General features: G+C 39.7%; 3 long non-coding RNA genes across 3 annotated transcripts; all 3 read right to left on the bottom strand.

Moving 5' to 3' along the window:
- Positions 1–1,350: 1,350 nt before the first annotated feature.
- On the bottom strand, positions 1,351–2,133 carry LOC125023517. The gene is made up of 3 exons (XR_007114630.1): positions 2,081–2,133; positions 1,781–1,843; positions 1,351–1,454 (listed from the first exon to the last, which is right to left on the bottom strand). It is a non-coding gene; the product is annotated as an uncharacterized LOC125023517 (long non-coding RNA).
- Positions 2,134–2,152: 19 nt separating this feature from the next.
- Positions 2,153–2,769, bottom strand: LOC125023526. The gene is made up of 3 exons (XR_007114633.1): positions 2,719–2,769; positions 2,429–2,593; positions 2,153–2,280 (listed from the first exon to the last, which is right to left on the bottom strand). It is a non-coding gene; the product is annotated as an uncharacterized LOC125023526 (long non-coding RNA).
- An 11-nt stretch (positions 2,770–2,780) lies between these two features.
- LOC125023567 lies at positions 2,781–3,354 on the bottom strand. The gene is made up of 3 exons (XR_007114644.1): positions 3,319–3,354; positions 3,023–3,210; positions 2,781–2,910 (listed from the first exon to the last, which is right to left on the bottom strand). It is a non-coding gene; the product is annotated as an uncharacterized LOC125023567 (long non-coding RNA).
- Between the last annotated feature and the right edge of the window lie 12,875 nt (positions 3,355–16,229).

Raw genomic sequence — 16,229 nt, forward strand, 5'->3', positions numbered from 1 at the left:
TTTTGTGTAAATTTAGTTTGTGTATGTACAAATTCTTTAAGTAGACCAATCATTTAGGGAGACTTATTTATTTCAGGGTTACAAAGACTCATTAAAATATCGTCTGCGTACAAGCAGATTTTAAGTTGTGTGTTTCCAGTCAATATGCCGGTTATATCCTTATCTCTTATCGCCTGTGCCAGTGCTCTATGAAAAAGAGCAAAAAGTATAGGACTCAGAGGACAGCCTTGACAACACCCTCTTTAAAGTCGTACCGTTTTAGATAAGGACCCACTTAATTTAACTGTGGCTGTGGGGCTGCAGTAGAGTCAGTTCAGACATCCTACTACCTGATCATTGGAATCCAAAACATTTAAGGACTAGATATAAATGTTCCCACCGAACAGAATCAAAAGTCTTTTCAGTGTCAAGGCTGATGACTATGGCTTCCCTATCACTGCCTCTCATCTGAGGAACGAGGTGGAGAGCACATCGCACATTATCCTGGGCTCGCCTGTATTTCACAAAACCCGTCTGATCTGAGTCAATCAGATCTGGGACAATATCTTCATTCTTTTTGCTAATATCGATGCATAAAATCTATAATCTACGTTTTAGTTCGATGTGGGTCTGTACGAGCTACGTTCTGTCTTGTCTCTACCTGGTTTGAGGACGGAAATTATAGCTCGTCTCCAGGAGAGTCACCGCCCCTCTAGGACATAATTAAAACATTCTTTAAGTATTGGGACAAGGATCTTAGGAAGGTTTATACCATATCGATGGGATAAGCATCGGCTCCAGGCATTTATTTCTTTTTTCCTCTGTTATTTCTTGGGTCATTATTTTGTTCTGTTCCTATTGATGGTAAATCTAAAGATGATAGAAAATCTGATACAACTGATGCCTCAGCTGCTTGGGCTTGTGCGTATCAGTTCTTGTAATAAGTTCCAAATGAAGGCTGGATGTCTTCAAATCGTGGTGCATCTTATTAATCTGGGGGTCTTTAACGTTGTGAACAAATCTTTTAGCCATATGTTTACGTGTCTTCCATGCCAGTTTCTTTTTAGATCTTTTGCTTCATGAAGACAGCTTTATTTTTCCAGTTGGCGTTCATAGATCCTGTTTAGTGTTTGTTTCATATCTTCAGTTTGTTTTAGAATATCGATGTCATTATACTTCATATGTCTGTGTTCCAGGGGTTTTAGTTTTGCATTCAGGTCATTCAATTGTTTCTCCTTTTCTTTCTTCTTACGAGCTGACCACATTAAAAACTTTGCCCCTAATAACAGCCTTGGCTGCGTCCCACAATGTACTCGGAGACACCTTCCCATTGTCGTTATGCAACACATCATCTGTACGTTCTTTATTTGTGTAATTTTGGCATTGAGAGTCATTTAAGAGGCTGGTATTTAGTCTCTTTAGGTCTGTTGTCCAAATATAGTGTCAAGATCATCCTCAGTTGTCCAGTACATACGCTGTGGATGAGAACAGAATGTAAAAACACTTATGGGTCGGGTGTAGTTCTCTCCACACATCCATCATGCTTATTTCTTTGAGCAGTTTTCTAGTGTACAAAGCTTCTAATTTTATATGTTTTGTTCTGTTGGTGGAGTCCAGAGAGGTAGAGGTAGAGATGTAGTTTGATATTCCAGTCCCCCGCACATATCAGCACACCTGATGCTTCCACAGTTATCGACTTAAACACCTTTTTAATCAAGTCCTTATCGTTTGTGCATTAAATGATGATATGACATATTTTCATTCATTCATTTGAAAATGACTCAGTAACTAAACATTTTACCTGTAGATGAGTCTGGATTCACATTCTAGTAGTCGGAGCTCTTCCCTGGATCACCTCGTTTTCCTGTAAAGATTACACAGAACTAAACCTTTAACATATAAACAAAAGTCTGTTACTTTGTGTTAATACCACATGTTCTGAGCTGAGTTTAGAAACTGAAATTAAACAATCACAGTCTGCATGTACAGGTATGGTATTCAGGTGTCCACAAACTTTTGTTAAAATGACATACAGTATGTGGTATTGTTTTTGAACTGAGAATTTGCAATAATTGACTTGTGTAATGTTTTGTGTACTCACTCCTCTGTCCAACATCTCTGAGCTCAGTCTGAGATTTGACATTTGTGGAGCCACTGGCCCGTCCAACTGAAATCAGAACATTTTAACTGGCTTGAATTTCAATCATATGATGTTGGAGAGCTGTGAATGGATCAAAGTTCATACTGTACCATCTCCAGTGTTTTCAGGACCTCTGAGTGACTCATAGACACAAGCATCACCTGTAGGTCAATGAAAATCAGCACAAAGGAAAATCATTTTAAAGAAGCTGATTTAGTTGAGCAGGAAACATTGTTATTAATGTAATGGCTCATGAACTTGAAGCACATTGCAGCTCTGGAAGCAAGTTTGTTTGAACGGAGAGCTGACCGTGGAGAAGAGAGGAGTATATGTGCTGCTGATTTTCATCCTGGCTGACAGTCTGGACTGTGGCAGGGATCTGACTGGTTCTCTGAGACTGGCTCCATGTGACACATGAAAAAGATTCAGGATTCACGTTATTGTAGTCAGAGCTCTTCTCAGTGTCATGTCTCCCTGTTAAGATAAATGCATCAGATTATTTAATGACTCTCACACACTCTATGTACTATTAGAGGTTGGTAGTTGTGATAACAACTAATATATTATCATACTTGATAGTTTTAGCAGTGACTCCTCACCTTGAAGCTGAAGATGAGATGTAATATTTCTGGATTCATGGTCTGGTTCCCTGAACATCAGAATGTTCCATGAGTTTAGATGAGTCACTGATAATAATCTAATGTCTGACAGCTCCACATGAATCAAAGTTTCTACTGTACCACTTCCTGTGTTTCCAGAGCCTCTGATTGATTCATAGACACAAACATCAGCTACAGGTCAGAGAAAATCAAGACAACATCCAATGAGTCACTTGAGCTTTTGATTGAAAAGTCAAAGTGGGTGTTAGAAATAGTTGTGAAAAGAATGAGTGGAAAGGCTGACCATGGAGAAGAGAGGAGTAAACTTGAGTTTCATCCTGGTTCACTGTTTGCTGTGTAGCAGAGCCTTGGTTGATGTTCAGAGACTGAGAGAGACTAAAGCATGAAGGAGTTTAATAAGGAACATGGAAAGTATTGTTATGATGATCAAGATGAGACAAGAGTGTTGGACCAACCTGTTACTGCATGCATCTGGAAAAGAGACAAATACAATTTGTGTACAAGTCTTCTTCACTTCATGTCATAAGATCAGAATTTATCAGTGATTTTTAGTAAATGATCAACTGGAAAATGTCTCACCCTTTATTTTTCTGCAGCAACAAAGAAGCAGCAGCAGGAGAATAATCAGTGAAACGATCAATGGAAGAAGAAATGAAGAGCTCTCAGACCTGGACACTGCTGTAAATAATAATGAGCTTCAATTAAATATGAGTATAAATCAACTTAACAAATGGTCTTTTCATATGACGACTGCTACTATTAAAAATAAACTGAAAACTAACTCACATGTTACAGCCATCCAACTCTGTGGTGATTGTTTTCCTGAGGACTGACACTTGTAGAAGCCTTCATCTGACTTTGACACTGCAGAGATGTTCAGCTCCTCTCTGGTATCATTTTGGATGAGTTTGTCATTGTGATAGAAAAACACAGTAGAAAGAACATTTTGTGTCTTCAACTTGCAGCCAAGAGAACAGAATCTCCCTCAGTGACAGGATGGACAGGGCTCACCAGGATGATACCATCAGCTGGAAAACAGTCAAACAACATGACATTTAATGTAGAGATCATGCAATTCAGGGTGATGACAGTAACATGTGATTAATACTCACTCTGTCCAGTGATGTTGACTGCGTTGCTGAAAGCTGATCCAGACTCACACCAGTGCACTGCATTACTGTCCCCTAACCTATTAACATTACATGTTGATCCAGTCATTGCCCCCCAGGTAGAACAGTGTGACAGGACGCCATCATCAGTAAACCTCCTCACTCTCCACTCAGTAGAGTTTCCCTCACAGCTCAGAGAGACAGAGTCAGAGGTGAAGTGCTGCACTCTGTCAGGATTCACTGTGAGAGACGCTGATGAATGGAAATCTGGAAAATCAACCATGATGAAGAGTCACACCTCATGAAATCTACTGTACAATAATATACACAATAAAATAGAAATAATATTTAACAGCTTTAAAAATAAATGTAGAGTTATATAAAGTAATGAAATACATCTTAAACTACTTCAACCACACTGGAAACATAAATGTTAACATCTATTTAACATGTGAGACAGTCTTTAGTTTTTAAGACATGTTTACTGGAAGCAGACTAAACCCTGGGTTAATAGAAAGATAAAGAAAGTCATAAACATACAAACTGACCTCCAGACCAGACAAACTGAGGTGGACTGTAATCAGTGTAAAACACTGGCTCTCCTCTTCCAGCTCTACACACATATCTGCTGTGTGTGTCTGTCCATCAATGATGTAGGAATCTTGTTCAGTTCCACTGATGCTACAGGGAAGCAGCTCATAGTTGGAATATTGATACTTGTGTGATAGATCAGGAACAGCTTTATACCAGTAAAACCTCCATCCTGCAGATGGATGTTCAACCTCACAGCTCAGAGTTACTGAGGCTCCAGGACTCAGCCATGATGGAGACACAGAGAGGACAGGTTGTTTATCTGTTGATAGAGATTTTATCAGAATGAAAACATGTTACTATGTACTGATGGTAAATAACCTCTGCTGACCCTCACATAGGAAGCTGCTGTTGTCATCAGTCTCTTTACTCTCTGGTCTGACTCCTCTTCAGTGTACAACTGACACATAAGAAGGAATCAGCTCCATCAGAATAGCTTCATCTATTTACTGTGACCACAACACAGTAGAGTGTCTCAGTTGTGTTGATGCTGGTGTCATTCACTTCCATCCTCTCTCTCCTCTCCACTACAGAACCATCTCTTTCATCTTATTATTTGTATTATATAAAGTGATCAAAATGATCTACACTATCAAGCAGTCAGTGAACAATACACCAATAAATAAAACACATTGTTCAAAACATACAGTTCTCAGGAGAAGAACATTTTTAATCTCAAAACAAATTTCTAATTTTCCCTCATTGTCTTTTGATGAACAGAAAACATGTTCTATCATAGCAGCTCAAAACTGATCAGAAATTACTACTCTGCTTTGCTCTTTGCAGTTTTTTGTTCTTCCTCCTCCTTGTAGCCCTATTTTTTACACAACTGTACCCTGAATCTCACAAGCTTGTCCTTTGTTTCTGTGATACTGCTCAATTATTGTTGCTGGAATTTCATCAGATATTTCACTCTTTGTCTTCCTCTTCCTCCTCCTCTTCCTCCTCTTGTCACCTCGCATACACACTCGTCCTCGTCCTCTCACATTGTTTCTTCTGTCCATTCTAAGACTTTCTCCTTCCCACCTTCAACAACCTGTTTGCTCTCTGACCTGGCTTATATTGGTTGTGTCACATGATTTGAAACAAGTGAAATCAGTTTTGACTGGTTGTGTTGAATCAATGACGTGTGTTCTCTGTTTGCATTTGATTGTTGCCACTTGTGTTTACAGTATGGACGACATGTGCATTAGAGTTCACAATGTGTTTTGAGAATGACAATGTGTTTAGAGTTCTGCTGAAAAGTCTAAGTGAGATCTGCAAATTGTGTTTTACCATGTGAATGGTTTAAGGTATTGACAACAGACTGCACAATTAGCTAAATGAGTTCAGTCAAGGGCTTTTAGTGTTTTAGCAACTGAGAAAAAACTAAAATAGTGTTGACAAGTAAAGACATAAAGCACATTTTAGCTTGATTCCATAAGCAGCACCTGAGGAGGAGCTCATTTGATTGTAACTCAGATTATATTCAACAATACTTCAAATCTGTACCTCTCATCACAATGATATTTTTATAGAGTGTTAAACCCTGATATAGTGTATGAGTCAATGAGTTTGATTGTTACGGTTAGAGGCCACAAAGAAGAAACACAGTGTGTGAATTTAAATGTGTGTTTGAATATTTATGGTTCGGTAAATAACCTAGACAGAATGAATTTATCTTTTTGTTTTTCTGAATGATTGAATGATATGGAAACATTGTTGCCCATTTGCCAGCTGAAAATAAGAGTGTCTGCCTTCAGACCAAACTCTTTATTAACTACTGACTATCAGGAGTAATCATAGTTTAACAGAACAAACAACAAACATGACTTACCAGATACTGACAGTGTGATGGCTTCACTCCACTCTGTTGAAGAATACGAGTCATCTCTGAGTCTACTCCTACACATGTAGTCTCCACTGCTGGACTCAAGAAGCAGTGAAAGTCCAGTATTTATTGTCTGTCCACTGTATAGATGACCTGGGTTTACTCCATTCATACTTCCACTCAGTGTCTTCACCTCCCTGGACCTCACATGTCAGAGTGATCTTCTCACCTCTGAATATCTGAGGCCAGTTGTGTTGTGGTGTTACAACAGCCTTGTTGGAAACTGTTTCCACCAGATATGAACAGTTGGGACACAAATAGAAACATGAAATCAACAGAGAAAACTCAACATTGTAGGTTTCATCACTAACTCCAATGAAAATCATGAAATCATGAATATTTCAAATGAAAGAACTGAACTCACAGGTTATCTCAATGGTGACTGTATCACTGATATCAGTGAAGTAAACTCGTTTTCCTCTTCTTCCTCTTCCTCCTGTTCTTTCTCTTCCTCCTATGCACCAGTAGATTCCTCCTTGTGATACACTGATAACTCTGTTTTTCTCCATTCATTTGTTTTGACTTGAACTTCAGAGGTGTTTGTGCTACGTCTTGAACCTCACATATTTCCATCCAGCAGAGGGCTCCACAGAGCAGGTCAGTGTCACTTTGCCTCCTATGGTATGGTTGTTGGTCCTGATGTCAGTTGGGTCTATCTGATGTTATAAAAATGTTAAGATAAAGGTTAGTTTTAATATGGTTACATCTCCACAGCAGTAATGATCAGCTCATATAAAATAAATGAATAAAAACAGATATTTGTCACATTCTCTTATCAAGCTTCCAGTTCCAGTATTTTGACAGACAAGCGTATATTGATACATTCATTAATGGTCATTTTCTCTGTAGTTTGCAATATTTTGAATCAGCTGTGATTTGTGTCCATTTCATTGTGGCGTCAGAGCTTCATCTGATTTAAATCCCTTCTCCCTGTGCTTTAAAGTCACTGTAATTCTGTCACTCCATCTGCAGATTCCACGACCCTCCTCCTCTGCATTGTCACCCTAGAAGTCATCCTTCAGCCACTTCACAACTTCTTCTCCACCCAGCATCTAAAATCCCAGGGGTCCTTTCTGTATCTAGTTGCTGCATCTAAGATTCATTTTAATGATACTGTTACTTTCAGAGTCTGACTGATAAACTGTCACCTTGTACGTTTATGTTTCCTCAATAAATCTTCATTCTTCGCTTACTTGATCTCTCCTTATTGAAATCAGGAAAGATGATACAGCTCACAAAGTTTCACACTGTGTGGTATTTACAAAGGTTTTTATTATTTGATTCTCGAGATAAACAATATGTTTTGATACAAAGACGAAACTAATAAATAAGCTGACGTTGGTAGAGGACAGGACTTACTGGAATAAAGTAGGTGGAGACTAATCTAGAATGAATAAATAAATAAAAATGATAAATAGAGAAACTGACTTGACACATTGTTGAAATGCTATTAGTTCCAAGCAAACTTTATCAACATATATTTATTGAAATTTTTGCATCAGAATACGTAGATCCAAAGATAACAGAAACATACAATATGACAACTATATAATAACTATGTCATCCCAAGTCCCAACCCACTACCCCACTTCTCATTAATCAAGGTCTACAAAGAGGAAAAAATAAATACATAAATAAACAAAAATTAACGTAAAGATACACAAAATTAAATGCATGGTACAAGGTCATTAAAATGTGTACAGACAACAGAGCAACACTACTTAAGGGACTGTAAAGCCAGTGCAGAACATGGCATATAAGTATTTTTGCTGTGTCTTTGAGAAAATTTAAGAAACGGCGTCAGATTTAAAATTCACCAAGCTTATGTTTAAGACTGTAAGTCAGCTTTTCTAGTACCAGACATGAGGATAAATCTTAAAGCCAATGACTTATAAGGGGACATGGTACATTCTTGCAGGAAATGAGGCATTTTGAATGAATAAAGCAAAGATTTATCAATTTGATTTTGTGTGGTTTTAGGGAAAGATTTCCGGGGTAGAGGCCTAAGATACAGAACTTGAGAGATCTGAATGGACGTGAATTTTTTAAAATTGTTTTTTGTTTTTGTTTTTTAAAGATTATATTGGGGATTACGGGCTTTTTAAAGTTTTCCTGTGTCAAACATGTTGTTGCACATAAGTTAATGAATAATAAGATAAGTAGGAGTATTTGATATAGTGAGATCTTGAACAGTGCCGTTTGGTGGTGCAATAGATATGATGACATATGTTGTCAGAATAGCATTCTTTGTGTGCTAGCATTATTCAGCTACACTTTTGTTGTTACCTGTTTGTTGCCAGGTGCTGTGGTCCCATCTCTCACTTGCTACTGTGTTTTTGTTGTGAGGGTATTGATTAGTATTTCTGTATTGCTTTAAGGGATGGCCCCACCAGAATTTCCAAACCAAAATCACCACTGCTGCTCAGTATTATTTTTGTGTCTGCCAGAATTAAATGTGTTATTTGTCTTTATTGGACTTGTCAGTGGGACTTGCCATGTATCCCTTCAGCAAAGCTAACTTTGGAACAAATTTTCCAATTAGAAACATGATCCACACAATCCTCCATCGGTAGAAGTGAATAACTATCAAGCTTTGTCACTCTTGACTTTTCTGAAATACATACAGAAACGATCTTCACCATTATTTTTATCAACAAGCAAACATGTAGAGCTCCACGCACTACAACTGTGCTCAGCAATGCCAAGCTGCATCATGTCCTCTACCTGCTGCTTAATTAATTATACCAGATCGGAAAGCAGCACATGAGAAAGATGACCCAAGAAACCTGAGGGATTGTTCAAAGTTTCTAAATTTTCCTTGAGTCAAGGACACTGACCAACTACAGTCACTCATTTCAGCACCGGACAGCTCCTCTGAACCTCTCTCTACTGCCTGGCTTACACAAGGTGAGGTAACTTCAGCACTGGACAGCGTCACTGGGGGACACATCAACTTCACATGGCTCAGCTTGAGGCTTTAGTTGTGGATCTGGATCTTACAAAATAATCCACTGACAAAGATTGAGCATCATCTCCCACCACTGGAGCTTTGAGTAAAGTAGATAAGCTGGCATCACCTTTTGGCTCAGCAGTCAGCTGTTCACAGAAAAAAGACGGGTGCTCCAGTTCAGTAACAGTCTTTGAACTGACATCATCTGCCACTTGTGAAGAACACAAATGATCAACACGACAATCAGAAAGAAAACTGGAAAATCAACCTCATCCTGGTCACGTTTACGCACAGATCCAGTAACCAGTTAGAAACATCCAGACAAGCTCATCTGGACACTGTTTGTTTAACTTGACTGTTGCTTCAGGTGCAGCCAAAAACTTTCACTGGTTAAATCATTCCCCATGAGAAAGTCAACCACCTTCACCTTATACCGAGTCTTTTATAATCATGATCAAACGCCACACACCAGAGATCCGGCATGTTGCCTGAATACTTTAATCCCTGGATATCGTACATGTAGGTAGACTCAGGCAATACTGGTTAAAAACTAGTGACTGATGCTGATACGCTCTAAGCACTGTTGTTTTTACTTTCCCAAAATCAAGACTTTCTTTAAGTTTCGAGTAAACCTCCAGGGCTTTACCAGTAAGAACAAACAGCAGCAACAATGTCCACAACATTTTTTGGCCACTTCAATGTAGAAGCCACACGCTCCTATAAAATGAAATATTTGTCTACATTCATGTGTAGATATAGATCAAGTAGATCCAGCACCATATTCTAACTCCCATTAGAGAACTGGATTTTGACGTTCCAGCTTTTCCACTTTGAGTGCAACATCACTTCTTTTTCCTTTAAAGCTTCACGCTGTAACGCAATACTAACTTACTATTTTAATAGGAAAACTGTAATTGACTCAGCCTTTTATTTAGTATCACATTGACACCAAGTCATTATTCAAGGATCATTCGTCTGTAATCTGTCAGAACAGTTCACAACAATATCCTGTACAGATGTGTTTGGTTCTCACTGCACTAAAAGAATAATAATTCTTCTCATTTTCCCATATAACCTCCTAATACAGACCTCACAGGTTTCATGATTGTCTTGTGTTTACATCTGACAGCCAACAGAGGGCGCTGTTCATTGCTTTATCTTCTTGACTAAGTTTCATCAGACTGTAGTAACCACTGGGTAAACTGCAACTCTAAACAATATTTCAACTTGTCTTTGTCTTATAAAGTTAGAAATGGACACGTATAATGGTTTGATGATTCAGTGGCGTAGCCCTGTTTGAATAAAGTATTCTGAGGTTGTGACGGAAGCTTAAAGTTAGCAGACTGGCTTCTCTGAGTTGTGATGGCAAAGTGCGTGCCTGTTAGAACGCAGTCTATAAGTTCCCCCAAGACTTAGGTGAAGAATAAAGGAGCAGGAGACAGTCCTTCCTTATGGCGCTTTAATCCATGTCCATGCCAGTGGTATAAAAAACACAAACAAAAAAAACAAACAAACAAACAAAAAAAAACAGTATAAACGTAATGGAAGAATGAACCAAACTGATATTTATCATAAATCCATGAGCACTTATGTCATTGTATGCTTTGGAAAACACTTTAACCTACTTTCACACACTTTAACATTCTATAGCTCTATTGCTAAAACCTAAATAAGAAAACAAACATGTCAGCTAAATTCATGTTTCAAAACATCTCTAAAAAGAACAAACAAAAGTCACTGCATCACTGATTTTTTAATGAACCCTAATGAAAGTTGGCAAAGTATCCAGGGCACAGTGTCACACTGCACTGCATGCAGATGTATTTGGTCTTCCGTGTGCATGCAGCATCGTGGCATCTGTTTGCATTTTTGACCTGGGTGAGCTTGGGCCAGTGATTTCCTGTGCTGAACCTGACCTCACTTGGTACTTTGGTCACTGTTAGGCGCTTTTCTGGAGGTGGGGTCCCACTGGGTCTTCCTCTCCTGCTTTGCTGAAGGGAGCCAGCATTTATCAGTGCACGGGCCACAGAAGCTTTGAAGATGAGGAGATTCATCTTTTCCCATCCAAACATCAGGCAACAACAACGGCATCAAAAAACACTCACATGTACCACAGCTTGTTTCTACGTCTGTGGGGATACACTGACACACACACTGGTCAACAAGATCCAAACCACCCATGTGTTGATAAAGGGCCACCGAGAAGGGTGTTTGGACACTGATCATCGTTTTTTCTTTCTTGAGCCATCTTTTGGCCACATCTTCAGGGGACTGGCACAGGTGGATGCCATGTGGATGACTGAACTGTCAAGCCAACTTGTGACAGTGATGTTTCTGTTAGTGCTGACAACAGAACAGGCCCCTCTTCCTTCTTCTTTCAGCTGTTTTTCACTCACTTGAGTTTCTGACTCGCTCCTTTCACTCTGTTTGCTCTGCATGTGCCTGTGCCATAGATGCCTCGGTCTTTCAAGGCCTCAAGGAGTGGAATGCTGCAGACAAACTTGTCAAAAAAACACCTTGTGGTTTTTGTGCTTTCTGTTGTCACAAAGGTGCATCACTACATCTCCAGTCATTCCTAAACCACCGCTGTGACCCCTATTTGCTGAGCCCTGGTACACTTCAAATCTGTACACATAACCTGAGGACCCTGCCCTCACCCACACTTTCACTCCCCAGGGTTTGGGCTTTTTGGGTATGTATTGCTTGATTGACAGTTGGCCTTTGAAGGGAATGATTTGCTCATCAATTGATTGGGATTCTTCAGGGTCTGCAGCCAGGAATGTTTTCTGAAGTGTACTTGGCACTGGTCTTACTTTGAAGAGCTTATCCGTGTTTGTTGGCTGGTAAGTATGGTTATCCACAAAGTGCAGATAACTCTGAATTTACTCATATCTGTTTACAGACATGGCATCTGCAATTATTCCAAGACGAAGGCCATCCTCACTGGACCAGTACATCCGTGCCCTAGGATATCGAATGTACCTCATGACCATGTTGATCCCTAGAAAAATGTGCATTTCTTCGCTTGTCACTGCCAGATTTTCTTTCCCTTTCTGCAGAGCATACATGTTGGTGTTGTGTACAGTCTCATCAATGAGATCTATGGGAAACAGTTGCCTAAAGAAATCGACTGGTTCTCTTCCCTCAACATTCACTCTCCAGTCTCCTAGAAAAGGGGGCAAGTCTCCATCAAAATTGTTGTCTTTGAGTTTCCAGACATATTTGAGGGCTTGAGTGCAGGCAGGTGCCTTGTGAACATTTCTCTGGGCAGGTACCATGCAGACATTTTCCACAGCTCCCTCATCATGCAGACCTCCCTCTGCATCCTGGCCCTCATCATCTTGACTGTCAGCATGCTGACTCAATGCATCCTGACTGTCTGCATCTCCTTCATCATCCTCATCTCCTACGTCTCTATTGTTCTCTGGCAGCCACTCATCATCACTGTTGTCACTAGTGATCGCAAGGAGGTGAGTGATCGCGAGATGCTGTGATCTCACGAGACGGGTGAGGTTTTGAATTGTTACATGGCGGCACAACGCTGCACGATTAAACCGATTAAATCAAGACTTTAGAGGATAACATCAACAGAGATCCGCGGACTCCACTCGCAATCGAAGAGGCTAAATTAAAACATTGTAATACCGCCAGAGTGGAGGCCCTAGAAAACTTTTATCGACGAGTACTACCTGCGGTGCGTCATGGAGCCTTCTGACAATCCGGCCAAGGAAAGAAAGCTGACTCCTCCACGGACACAAGCGATCTAATAACAGCCGAGGTATCAGTACTTGATTCTATTAATAAAAAACTAGATCCAGAAGTAGTCAATCCAGAGGCCCTGATTAAAAAATTCATGACCACCGCTCTCAAGCTGCCAACGGAGACGGTGAATAACATCTCCTTTCACCGCGTCCGCCGGCTCGGAGCCCGAGGAGGAAACCGTCCGCGTCCCATCATTGCTAAATTTGAACATTTTCAACAGAAGGTACTTGTGAAGAGCAAAGGACGCGAACTCAAAGGTACCACTTTCGGAATTAACGACCAGTTCCCGAAAGAAATCAACGAGAGGCGTAAAGTGCTGTACCCGATCCTCAAGGATCATCGGCAGAGAGGAAAGAGGGCCGCACTTACAGTGGACAAACTTTACATCGACGGTCAGCTGTTCCGGGATGCAAACATCACCCCTGGCTCTACTGACGGATAAGTATTAAGAAAAATAAGCCATGTATATTTGTTATTTGTATGTATATTATAAAGGTGTACATTTGTATATAGAAATATAAATACTAAGAATAGGGGAAAAAAAAAAAAAAAAAACATAAAAGAAAAACCTCACAAAACGTTAATGTATGTCACTCCTCTTACCTTCTCACTCACTTCATACATCCCCCCCTGCTATTCTTCTTTCTTTCTTCTCCTTCTGTCCATGTCTCCCTGCCCTCCACACCTACCTCCACTCACCCCCTCACCCCCCACATATCTCCGACACAATAATTTCCTTTCCCGTGGTGCTAATGTTATTAAGTTAACAATCCATTTTCAAGGAACTGATGCTATTGTTGATACGTATGTATGACATTGTTTGTACCAGGTATAATCAAGTATTCCAACACTCACCTCCTGATTTCTCTCCATTGTCTGTACATCCTTTCATGCTGACAGCAGCAGACGACCCCGTAAAGACGTACAAAATCCTCTACCAACACAACATACAAAGAAGGACTGAATGCTCTCAATCTCAATGTCACAGTTAACTGTTGTCTCTTGGAATGTGCATGGCATTCGCTCGCAGGCAAAAAAAATTAAAATTATGGATTATATCTCCAAATTACAAGCCGATATCTTACTCATTCAAGAAACTCACCTACAAGATTCAGAAAAAAAATCTCTTATAGATCCAAATTTTAACCAAGTTTTCTCTTCCTGCTTCAACAGTAGACAAAGAGGAGTCTCGATTTTGGTCCATAAGAGACTCGTGTTTACCTTAAACAAATTGATAACAGACACAGAAGGTCGATACATCATCATTCAGGCATCAATCTTTAATAAATTATACACAATTACTAATATTTATGCCCGAATAACGATGATCCGGCCTTCTTTCACAAAGTCTTTTCACAATTATCTGACATAGCCGTCACACCCTTTACAATTATTGGAGGGGACTTTAACACAGTCTTGAATCCCTCTCTAGATCGGTCCCATAACTCGAGACACATAAAAAAATCACAATCAGCCAAAGTCCTCAAAGAATACATGGATGAGTTTGGACTTGGCAATGGTTGGAGAATCAAAAACCCGACAAAGAGGGAATACACTTTCTTTTCCCCAGTACACCACTCCTTTTCTAGAATTGACTTTTTTCTGACAAACAATTCTATTGTACAAAGAATCAACACCAGTATACACCCTATCATAATCAGTGATCATGCACCGGTGTCCCTCCACCTTCAAATAGAACCCTCCCTAAAACCATCACCCACATGGCGCCTTAACACCTTAGTTATTTTACACTGAAATCAGTATACTTGTTGCCAGACAACACCAGTATACACCCTATCATAATCAGTGATCATGCACCGGTGTCCCTCCACCTTCAAATAGAACCCTCCCTAAAACCATCACCCACATGGCGCCTTAACACCTCATTACTGAGAGACCCTGAATTTGACTCATTAATAAGGAGGGAATGGAAGGGGTTTTTGGAAATAAATGACTCTCCAAATTTATCCCCATCTCTGATTTGGGAAACTGGGAAAGCCGTAATCAGAGGCAAAATTATATCTTACTCCTCTTACAAGAAAAAACGGGACCAACAAGCAGAAAAAAAACATCGAGGATAAGATTAAAGAAATAACAGAACAATACACCGCAAACCCAAATGAACAATTATGGACCCAACTACAAAATGCGAAACTACAATCAGAAAATATCTTGACCAAAAAAACAGAATTCGTATTTCAACAACTTAGATACCAAAATTTTGAGCATAGCAATAAATCAGGCAAATTTCTTGCGAATCAACTCCAACGCAACAGAGAAAAATCTCTTATAAATGCAATTCAGGACTCAAGTGGCAAATACACTCAATCACCACAGGAAATTAATCAAATCTTTTACAGCTTCTATGAAAAATTATATTCAACAACTACCAACCCGAATCCTGACGACATTCAGGCCTTCCTCAAAAAACTCAATCTACCCCAAACTGACGGCAGAAACAAAGAAACATATTGGATTCACCACTGACCATGGAAGAACTATTAATAGCTTTAGAAAACATGCCTATGGGCAAAGCTCCTGGGCCGGATGGTTTCCCTGTCGAATTTATGAAACAGTTCTGGTCAGATCTGGCCCCCTTGTTCCTAAGGACTGTTACAGAAATTAAAAACACAGGTTGCATAAGATCCCAAATGAATACTGCTGCAATTAAATTACTTTTAAAACCTGATAAAGACCCAACACTCCCTTCCAGCTATCGCCCTCTGTCATTGATTAATACAGACATCAAAATTATTTCCAAAGCACTAGCATCTAGACTAGAGAAAGTAATTTCATCAATAATTCTCAGTGACCAAACAGGTTTCATCAAAGGCCGACAATCTACAAATAATGTTAGACGGCTCCTTAACCTGATCAGCATGTCCCAGCGTAGAAATACAGAAGCCATTGTTTTATCACTGGACGCTGAGAAAGCCTTTGATAATGTGGCGGGGCGGTAGGGCTAATAAATTGTACTTAGTTATTTTACACTGAAATCAGTATACTTGTTGCCAGACAACGCCACCTCAGGTACTCACCCTAAGGACATTACTATTACCAGATCTTCGGTTTTACACAATACAGGTCCGTTGCTCGACAAGCAAGAGACGTGGCCCATGAAATTAGTCACAATAATATTTTATTAATACAAAGGATCCAAACAAAAGAAAATGCAAAAAACAAAAGTTAATCAAGGGCTTCGGCCTAA

The sequence above is a fragment of the Mugil cephalus genome, chromosome 1 (assembly GCF_022458985.1).
Source record: "Mugil cephalus isolate CIBA_MC_2020 chromosome 1, CIBA_Mcephalus_1.1, whole genome shotgun sequence".
Taxonomy (NCBI): Eukaryota; Metazoa; Chordata; class Actinopteri; order Mugiliformes; family Mugilidae; genus Mugil; species Mugil cephalus.